Source organism: Rutidosis leptorrhynchoides, chromosome 6 (assembly GCF_046630445.1).
Source record: "Rutidosis leptorrhynchoides isolate AG116_Rl617_1_P2 chromosome 6, CSIRO_AGI_Rlap_v1, whole genome shotgun sequence".
Taxonomy (NCBI): domain Eukaryota; kingdom Viridiplantae; phylum Streptophyta; class Magnoliopsida; order Asterales; family Asteraceae; genus Rutidosis; species Rutidosis leptorrhynchoides.
Window position 1 is genome coordinate 360030870 of NC_092338.1, and position 11464 is coordinate 360042333.

Here is an 11464-nt window from a genome sequence, read left to right on the forward strand (position 1 = left end):
GGTATGAATTGAATACTTAAAATTGATAAATGTTTATGCTTAAATAGTGTCTAGTTACCATTGTTGAGTATAGTTTATGCTAAGTGATAGCCAAATTCGGATTTAAATATGGTGGGTTTGCAAGAGGTGATTTTTAAAGTATTTGCTAATGGGTTATTGTTGAATTGTAAGGTTTTGGTATGTAATATTGTTAAAAATGAATCTTTGATGAGGCTTATGTCTAATTATTCATGAGTTTAAGTTTTATAAGTGATATTATGGATTAAAGACTTATTGTTGTGATGTTAAAGAACATGACATACTTATGCATATAAGGTGTTTGATAAAATGCCTCAATGAAGTTTATTATGGTTTTGACTTAAAAATAGTCTAGAATTGTTATATTGTATGAAAATAGGATGGATTAATGAATGAAAGAATAGTTAAATTGAAAGAATGTGATTACAATAATAAAATGTGTTAAAGAATTAACTATTAAGAACGAAATGGGGGCTAAAAGGTAAGAACAAGTAAGTTGGTATATGTTTTGTGTCAAAGTTAACTAATGGAGTTAACTTAGATGTGAATGAATGATTATGTATTAAGTAAGAAATTAACATGATTAGCATTGTTATTAGGAGCTAATCAAAGGAAGGAAAGCGCTCCAATTTGCCAAAAGAAAACCAAGGTGAGTTTCATAGGTAGACTCATGTTCTAACTAATGTGTTAATTATATATATGTATATATATTCGATATTATGAAGTGTTGCTCTTTTATGTTCACGAATGTTAAGATTGAATGAAACAATTATCTTGGTTATGATAAATTAATAAGATTCGATAATAAAACTTTAAGATGTCAAGGAAGTATTTCTTTTAAGGATGAAAAATATGGGTAAAGTGCTGGGAAGTGAGTTTAGGGTGAACCAACGAAGATGGAGCACCTCGAGGACAAGTCGAATCACGAGGATCAATTTATGTAAGTGGAGATACACAATGCATAGTACGAAATGGACGAGCGAGGTAAGTTTACATGTATGTTGAAATATGATTATTGTAATTTTACTTTTGTGAGTATATTATGTTATAGATACGAAATGTTACGATGATTTAACGGTGATGTGTATGATGTATCATGAAGCGTTGACAAAGGAGAAAGGATATGTAACCTTTGTAAAAGAGACTAGTTACCATACAAGCGGGCCATGGATGAAATTATTACAATTTAAACATGATCTTATATTATTTGATTTATACATCCTATGTACTCACTAAGCATAAAGCTTACCTCAATTAGTTGTTGACACGTTGTAGGTTCTTGAGAAGCGGTAAGAGAATGTAAAAAGGGAGACTTGTACGATAGTATGGAGTAAAGGAAGGAAATACGAAATTAGCAAACCATTTAAAAGGAGTGTGTAACAAGTTTTTAAAGAGTAAGGAGAATACAAGAAATTTGAAGAAAGGTGCTAATTCAGGTAAGTCCCTAATTAATCTATGTTTGAATAATTGCGTGTGTTGACGTATGAGTTATGTTCATTAAGTGGTCAAGGTTTTGTAATGAGGATGATGAAAATTTTAAGTATGTTCAAATAAAGTATGATTGATAACGGAATGAGTTTAAATGGGTCAAGTTTGACATATAAGTCGATTTGGGTCAAAGTGTTATGTTGAAGATATGTAAATGGGTCATGCATGACTAAATGATTTTCGTAACACTTAATGATGTTGAAACTGTTTCATTAAGTTCGTTAATGTATTGCGAGGTTAAAAAGGATGTTATGTGATGTTACAAGTTGTGAAAGTGTGATTTTAAGGCAAATTAAGTTCAGCACCAGCGACAGCACAGGGCCGCGCTGCGAGCCGCTAAGCCGCACCGCGCCATTTAGAGTGGTTTGGGAACAGGAGAACTGAAAAACTGACCTGAATTCCTTTGTCTGGCCGCGCCGTGCCCAGAATAGCCGCGCCGCGGCATATCACTGGGCTGGGTGGTCAACTCAAAAAAAATAATTATCGTTTAAGGGCGTTATATTTGTAGTAATTGTGCATACGACGGCACTGAACAAGTGCATAGTTGACCTCGGATTCATGAACCTATATCGATTATATATGTTAAGACATATAATAAGCGTATAATAGTAATCAAACTATTTTCTATATTAGTTATATATTATATTACTTATAGTAATGTATTTGTTATTTCAAATCTCATATATATATATATATATATATATATATATATATATATATATATATATATATATATATATATATATATTTATATATATATATATATATTTATATATATATATATATGTTATATTAATATTATATATTTTTATATGATATTATTAATAATATCTATATATCTGATTAAAATATATTCATTTCTTATATGTAACTTAATAAATAATAACATTATATTAAAAACAAAATAGTAAATAATATTTATATAGTTATTATATATGTATTAGATGTACTGTGTATTTGTACGTAGTGTGTTGGTTTATATTCTGGGATCTTATTTCATGATTAATTACTTTCATTCATACCATACAACGTGTCATTAAGTACTTAGTTACTTAAGTTGATCCCCGAATGCTTTTACGACCGTTAGTGTCACTTGACGTTTAGAACGAGCTATATGTTTTGGTACACGTTTAACTATTATCGTAATTAGAATATTATGACTACGTAATACTAATTGTTATTTTTATAATGACAATTACTTGGGTTATTGGTTGTTTAATTACGCTTAGTAATTTACTTATGCTCACTTGTTAGTCTTGTTGGACTTTCTACCTTGTTGAACTCAAGCCCACCCTACTCTAGCTAATGGACTATTTAATTAGCCCAATTTTAATAAGTTTGTGACCCATATAAATGTAAGACAAAAACCCATTTATAAGAGGGAACATACTAGCATTTTTGTTAACCATAATCACAAATGTTGCATGGGATCCTAACAACTAGCACCACCTTTAGACCACCACTAACTAAAAAGCAAAAAGGTGTCCCCCTTGTCCCCCCATACAACCTACGGCTACCACCAACATAATCCCCTATAAATACCAAGAAAATCTCACCCATTTTACACTTAATCTCATTCACATTTTACACACACTTACTCCCTAATTCTCTCTCTAGTCTTTCTCACTCTAAAAAGTGTAAGTTTCAAATTTTCTTCTTCTTCTTCTTCTTCTTCTTCTTCTTCTCTTCTCATTTTCGACATCATCATCATGCAAGGATCAAGCTTTTTAGCTTCTTGATCTTGTTATATCTTGAAGATTCAAACTTTGATTTGAATCCTTTAAGAACATGAAAGATTCAAGCTTTCTAGCTTTGAATCTTCATTGCTTTGTTAGATCTAAGTTTTCTAGCTTATGATCCCTTTATTTTGTTAAAAAGATTAAAACTTGTGTTTATGATCTTCATGTAACTTGAAGATCTAGCCTTTTGCTTTAAGGATCTTCAAGAAAATTAAAGATCCAAGCTTTCTAGCTTAGGGTTTCATTATTTTGTTAAAGATCTTAGCTTTTTAGCTTATGGTCTCATTACTTTTACTAGATCTTAGCTTTATAGCTTATGGTCTCATTAATCTTGTAAAGATCCAAGCTTTCTAGCTTAGGGTTTTCTTAATACTTGAGATCTAAGTTATCATTGTAGATCTCACTTACTTGGAACCTCTTTGTGATTGTTGTGATGATAAAGATCAAGTCTTCATCATCTCATATGATGAAGATGCATAAACTTGTGTAAAAAGGACAAAGGTTGAAGCTTTATTGTGTTTATGCAATAAAGAGGCAACCTTGATGTTCAAAACTTGTAGAATGTTAGATTTTACTCTTAGTTGTGTGTTGATGGTTGAAACTTGGTCAAAGTGATGCTAAAACATCAAAGAGTTGTACACTTGAAGCTTACACGCATCAAAAATGAGAACCGTGATGAGCATCAAGCACCAAGAAACCCACCGGAGCATTGTTTGCTGATTTTCGGGGCCTGATCAGACTCCTAGGACTTCTGGAAAATTGATTTTCAGATATTTTGTTTCGAGTAGATGACTTTTCGTTTAGAACTCACCTAAATCCGATATACGGTTTAGGATTTATAGCCTTCCGAAAGTCACTACGCCCTTGTAACGACGTGCTAAAAATTCTGACCTACTCACGCTTGAACCGTCGCCACGGTCAAACAACATCGAGTTAGGATCTGAAAACTTGATAGAGGTTAGAGGACTCACATACAGAGCCTTGACCACTGACCAAGCGTCTTTTCGGTTTGTATAGAGGCCGTAGCAGCTGTCCGAAGTCAGCCTTTTGTTTCAATCTCTATTCTTGTTGAAAACTTACTTTAGCTTTTACGAATGATGATGATGATGATGATACTTAAGACTTAATTTATTCACTTTTAAACTTTTGGGGACAATATAATGACTTAGTGACCTTTGACTTAGGTTGACGACCTTTCGGACCGACTTACTACCTGCATACTTTTCATATCGACTTTTACTGCTTATTCACTGTGAGTTATAGCTTCCCTATTTACTTTAACTATTTTGGGACTGAGAATACATGCGCTTTTTATGTTTTACATACTAGATACGAGTACTTAAACTTTATATATGTGTGGGTGACATAACGGCACAAAGATTCCCTTTAGCTCGGTAATGTTTAGTCATTGGTTTATGAAGTGGTGAATGCGAATCTTAGATATGGATCCATAGGGTTTGACATCCCCACTCGGGCTAGTCGCGCTAGCATTCAATGGGTGTTTAATACTTCTTAAACAGACGCACTCACCAAGTGTACTTTTAGGGGTTATTATTACGTTAAGTTAGTTACCGAGTGCCCACGGTTAAGCATATACTTTTCATACTGTTTTGAATACGAAATCTCGTGGTCTACATTACATTACTGATTACAAACAAACTATACCTCACCAACATTCGTGTTGACCTTTTAAGCGTGTATTTCTCAGGTTCTTAGACGTTGTTGCTTTCGCTGTTAGACTTGCTGTCTTGGTGCTAGACTTGCTGTTACAGATTTGCTGTGTTAGACTTCCGTTGCATTACTTAGAGATGCCTCAATCATGGAACTTTTATTTTGCATTCGCAACTTAGGTTATTTTGAATAATGGCCTTGTAACGACCTTTGTGTCACGCTATCTTTTGTAAAACGATATCTTTTCATAAATGCAAAACTTGTTTTAAAACAGCATGTAGTATTAAATCGTGTAATGGACCTGTTGTTGACGATTCGTACATGATGATTTTGTACGGGGCGTCACATTAGATATATAAATAACTTTTGATTTGTTAAAATAGTGATTTTAATAATACTAAAATAGTGTTAATAATAATAATAATAATTAGGTTCAATAATGATAATATTAATTTTGATAATAATACTAGTCATTTATTTGTAGTAATAATAAAACTATAATTAAAATGGAGTAAAAATAATAATAATAATAATAATAATAATAATAATAATAATAATAATAATAATAATAATAATAATAATAATAATAATAATAATAATAATAATAATAATAATAATAATAATATCAATATGAATGATAATAATAATTTTATTAATATTTCATTTAAATTGTAACTTAATCATTTTCATGATAATACTTATAATAATAATAATAATTTTTATAATACTTATATATATGATAATAATAATAATACTAATAATAACAATAATAATCATAATAACAATAACAATAACAAATAGAAAACTACCTGTTCAAAGCTTTTCTAAAAAAAATTGCTACGGACCGGGCTCGAACCCGAGACCTCTCGGTTAAACCAAACACACCCAAACCATCCGTTTGATTCTGTTTTTCTGATTTTATTCGCATCAAAATAGATTTGACTCGTATCTGTTTCCTTTCTTCTTCTTCACCAAAACAAACAATTCGATCGTAGCCATAACCATCATAACAGAAAAACCTTGATATGGTTTTGAATTCGCACACGAAACAGAAACAAATGTTTTGTAATTGTTCTTGATCAACAGAAATCGAAAATAAATTACAAATTAAATCGCAGCAGTTTCGTTTTGAACCTCAAGAACTCAATTCGCGTTTTTAAAATCTAGACACTTTTAGACTAAAATTTCAACATGAATTAGATTTTAAAACATTTCTAGAAACTTTCAAAAATTTCAATTGAACTTGAATCATCAACCAGAAGTCGAATTTTATGAAGAACATACGGTTTTGACTTTTTTAAATTTAACTTTGACTTGAAAATTAGAACTCGATATAAGGAATTGGATATTGAAATTTTACAGTTAGTTTGAATGAAGGATTACTAACAAAACTGCATTATTACTTTTTGAAACTGAATTCGAATTCGAGCTTTTGAATTCTTAGTTCAAGAACAGAGAACGACATATTTTTTTTTATATTTCTGTTTAAATTCGATCAGGAAAAAAAAGTGAATGGTGATTGTGATTGATAATGGAGGAAAGTTGAATGATTCGATAGCCAATTGGGTTGAATGATTTAAATAGAAAATTGTGGATGTCGACTGGTTCAATCAAGCAGAAAAAATAATTCAAGAAGAAAAATAAAAAATTAAAAGCAGATCACGATAAAAAAACAAAAAAAAAAACAATAGAAAGTGATATATACCTAATACCTAATTTATATTAATAATTAATAATAATAATAATAATAATAATAATAATAATACTTTTAATATTATTAAGAATAATAAAAATACTACTAATAATAATAATAGAAAAAATAATAATATTTTTAATAATAATATCAAAATAATACTAATAATGATAAGAATAATAATAAAAGTAATAAAAATGATTCCTTTTTAGTAATAATAATAATCATAATAATAACTAAAATTATAATTTTAATCATTCTTATAATAATAGTTATATTTAACATCTTTATTTTGATAATTATAATCTTAAAATTATAATTATAACAATAATAATAATAATAATATTAATAATATTAATATTGCTATTAATACCAATAATAATAATGAAAGTAATGATAATATTACTATAACAACTATATTTTAATTTGTGAATAAATTTAATATATTAATATTACATATTATTAATTATGTAATACTTAATAATTATAAAATATATATTATAGAATAACATATTTGAATATTTTATATTTATACATTTTATATATATATTACAATATACATATAATATTAAGTATGTATAGAAATCATACATATATGTATATATATATATATATATATATATATATATATATATATATATATATATATATATATATATATATATATATATATATATATATATATATACATATTTATTTACACACAATTGTTCGTGAATCGTCGGAAACAGTCGAAGGGTAATTGAATTCTTGAAAATAGTTCAAAAATTTTGATACTCAGGATAACAGGTTTTGTTTATCGTGTCAGAAATATCAAATCATATGGAGATTTGATTTAAAAATTAGTCAAAATTCTCCGGGTTATTACAAAAGCCCAAGAAATAGCACCTCCCCCAAGCAAGAACACCCAACCACTTGTTGAAGAATGATCTTCAATATTGGTTATCCAACTTGCATCAGAATATCCTTCTATTACCAAAGGAAACCCATTATAAGATAAACTATAGTCCATAGTTTTCTTTAAATACTTCAGTACCAGCCTAATTACTTGCCAGTGATGAGTACTAGGATTACTAGTATATCTACTCAGTTTTCCCACAGAAAAAGCAATATTCGACCTTGTACATGTCATGGAATACATCAAATAGCCAATCACCTGAGAATACTCAAGTTGTGATACAGCTTTACCTTGGTTAGGCATAAGCTTCTCACTTGGATCAACGGGTGTACTCACAGGAGTACAATCAAAGTAATTGAACTTTCTCAACACCTTCTCAATATAATGAGATTGAGAAATTGAAATTCCTTTTCTTTCACGTTTAATCCTAATACCAAGGATAACGTCAGCCACCCCCATATCTTTCATGGAGAACTTTGATGACAAAAATTCTTTTGTTAAATCAACTTGACTTTGGTCAGTCCTAAAGATTAACATGTCATAAACATATAGACAAATTATAACTCCTTCACCAGAATCATCAAATTTGCTATATACATATTTATCTGCTTGGTTTAATTTAAAACCACTAGATAAAATCACTTCATCAAACTTCTTATGCCATTGTTTAGGTTCCTACTTCAATTCGTATAAGGACTTCACAAGTTTGCACACCTTGCTTTCATTACCTGGCATGACAAAGCCCTGAGGTTGGTTCATATAAACCTCCTCATCCAAATCACCATTCAAGAATGCCGTTTTCACATCCATCTGGTAAATAACTAGATTATGAATTGTAGACAATGCAATCAGTAGTCTAATGGTAGTGATACAAGCCACTGGTGCATAAGTGTCAAAGTAGTCTATTCCAGACTTATGTCTAAAGCCTTGAATGACTAATCTTGCTTTGAACTTTTCAATAGTTCTATCTACTTTCATCTTTCTTTTGAAGATCCATTTGCAACCCAATGGTTTGAAACCAGGAGGTAGATCAGCTAACACCCAAGTGTTATTGCCTATGATGGATGATATGCTCAAATCGGACGGTTTATTTATGCGATGTCGTTAGGTCGCAAAAACGTCAATTCAGGATATCAACAGAAGAAGCTGATTGTTTAATTTATATATGCCGGGCCTAAATTTATTATTCCTACCTATGGGTTAGCAAGGGCAAATATGACCTAGGGTCGTTCCTTGAGCGGTCGAATTTGAAGCAGAGCTTATTCAAATAATCTAGTAATTAAGATTGAGTTTGTACATAATTTAGTATCCAAGACTAGTGGCCAGGTACACCTTGTGTGGAGAGGCAGGATCTTTTTGGTCCAAATAAATTGGCGACTATTCGGAAAATCCAACAACCAAGTCCAACCGATTTATTCTAGACACCACTTTATCCGGAATATCAAATTGTTTAAAGGCAATAGTTGGGTTGATTTGATTTATAATTGTATTTAAAATATTAAAGCAATATAATTAAAGTAAGCTAGCTAGCATGCAACAGCTAAGGATAGAGAAGACGTGGTTCAACATGATTTAAGATAATGTAGTGTCGGGATGATTGCGAGACACTCTTTGGATAGATATACCTTGGTGTGAACACTAGATTCCCTACTAAGCGGCTTCCCGATTAGCATGTCATGAGGAACTAGGCTTTGAAGATTCTGATCAGATGGACTATGCTCAACTCCCGACGCTTTATCCGGTTTAAGGATATAAGCGGCCCATCTTGGATGCAATGCATACCTTGTGTGCACGAATAAAGTAGCATAGCCATATATATAGAATATCCAACCTTTTTGAACACCTTAGTGTATCACCCAAGTGAGTGGTTATGATTGTGTTTCGAATTCTTTTCTATCAATGGTTTGGTAAAATCTAAGGGTTTGTAGACAAATTAGAACATCTGATAGTTCTCAGTCATCCTTGAAGATTCATAAGCTTAGTTTGTATTGTAGTGCGTTAAACTCCCATTTATGTCTTAAACCATCCCTTACTTAAATCTACCCAATAAATCCCTTAGTTATCCACCATGTACTAGACTTAAAGTGGTTCCATAGCTTCTAACCTTGACCATGCCCAAGTGGTCCTATAGTACATCAACACTGTACTCTACTGTTGCAACAGTATTTCCTCGAGTCTTATACTCTTGACCAATGTCTTGATCTGGTCCTATGGTAATTCCCCATGTACTTTATAGTATTTCCTATGGGTTCAAACCTTGACCAATGTATAAACACAGATAATCAATTACCTTTTTAATTGTCGACTTTATAAAAGGTTTTAATCACGTTCATTGGTGGAAGGACGATAATAACGAGGTTTAATATCATAGACAGAAAGCGAGTACGAAACGATAATCATCCTTAACTAACATTATTAAATCATGGCAAACAATCAAGCAATTACCCACACATCATGGAAACAAGCATTTCTAATATTAATAAATCACAAACATCGAACAAGAATATTATAATAAATTAATAAAAGAAAGGACAGATGTTACTGAATAATGTCGGCAGAATAACACTTGTATTACTTCATAATATCTATAGCGTTACAATGCTTGATAGCTTCTACTACTAACTACATACTAATCTCCTATTGATCACTAGAGAGCGACAATAGAGAGATAATTACATTTCCTAATCTCTGTACTTTTCTCTCTCTAGAATCTAGAGAGAGAAAGTAGAGAGAACTAATCTCCTATAGATCACTAGAGAGCGACCACAGAGAGATATTTGAGAGAGAAGTGAAGAATTGGTGTGTGTTGAAATGGTGGGATGAGCCACCTATTTATAGGAAAGCTTGATGGAAAAGTTATAAATAAATGGGCTTGGTGACCAAGAAAAGCATCTTGAGAACTTGGTGGCCAAGGTGACCTTGGAGATCAAGTATAACTTGGAGAGCAAGCACATTCTAGATTATTCCAAGCATGGTCTTGAATTTTTACCTGCAAACAGCTGGCATGCCGTTTGGCAAGCCGTTTGCCAGCCTTGTCCGTTTGCTATGTCCATTTGCTTGACCCATGAGGCAAGCCATTTGCCATAGTAGCAAGCCATTTGGCAGGCCGTTTTGCTTGCTGATTCGCTAGATCGTAACTTGATTTCTTGTCTTTCACCGTTTTCGCTCTAGAATCTTGGTTTTAGCTCCGTTTCTGACGATTCTTGCGCCCACGCGTTCATAATTATATATCCTACAACATGAAATTAAGTAAATAAACTTTTCTAAAAATTATAAAATAAGTTATTTATACGCGAGTTAATCGTCTTAGCCGGTTTTGCTCGTTTTTCCTCGTTTTCCTCGTTTTTCATCCGTTTTTAGTAATTCTTGAATCATAGCCTTCGTAATAACATAATCTACCAAATGAAGCAAATCAATACTTATTTAGATGATAAAGTCAATTACTTTATCATAAATGGGGCTAATATCGAGGGTAAAAACGTGACTTTTTAGCCGATATCAAATATCCCACACTTAGACTTTGCTTGTCCTCAAGCAAACCTCTCTTTTATTTTGAGTTCAAGAATGCTTCTGAGGTTTCCGTTCTATTATTCAAGTGACTTGTTATTTATTATAAGAGCAAAATCAGACAAACTGTCTTCTAAAAAGGGTAGAAACTATCTCTGCAAGCATGATGGGAGGTTACATGACATTGGCCTCCTTACACGGGTCACTCAATTCACTCAAGTGTTTGGGTTCCCTATGAATATATGAAATGAATTCGCTCATAGCCAGTCATGTTGCAAGTATTGTTAGAGGCTTAATCAAGAATCAAATCTCCACCGGTTAGATAAGGACGGCACTGATCTTCTCCCTAATCATTCTTTCAAGAGGAAGAGCAGGTTTAAAGGTTGATTTGCGGAGAAAAGTGAAGGTTTTGATATGGCGAAAAGGGTGATTTCGATACATTTAAATTTA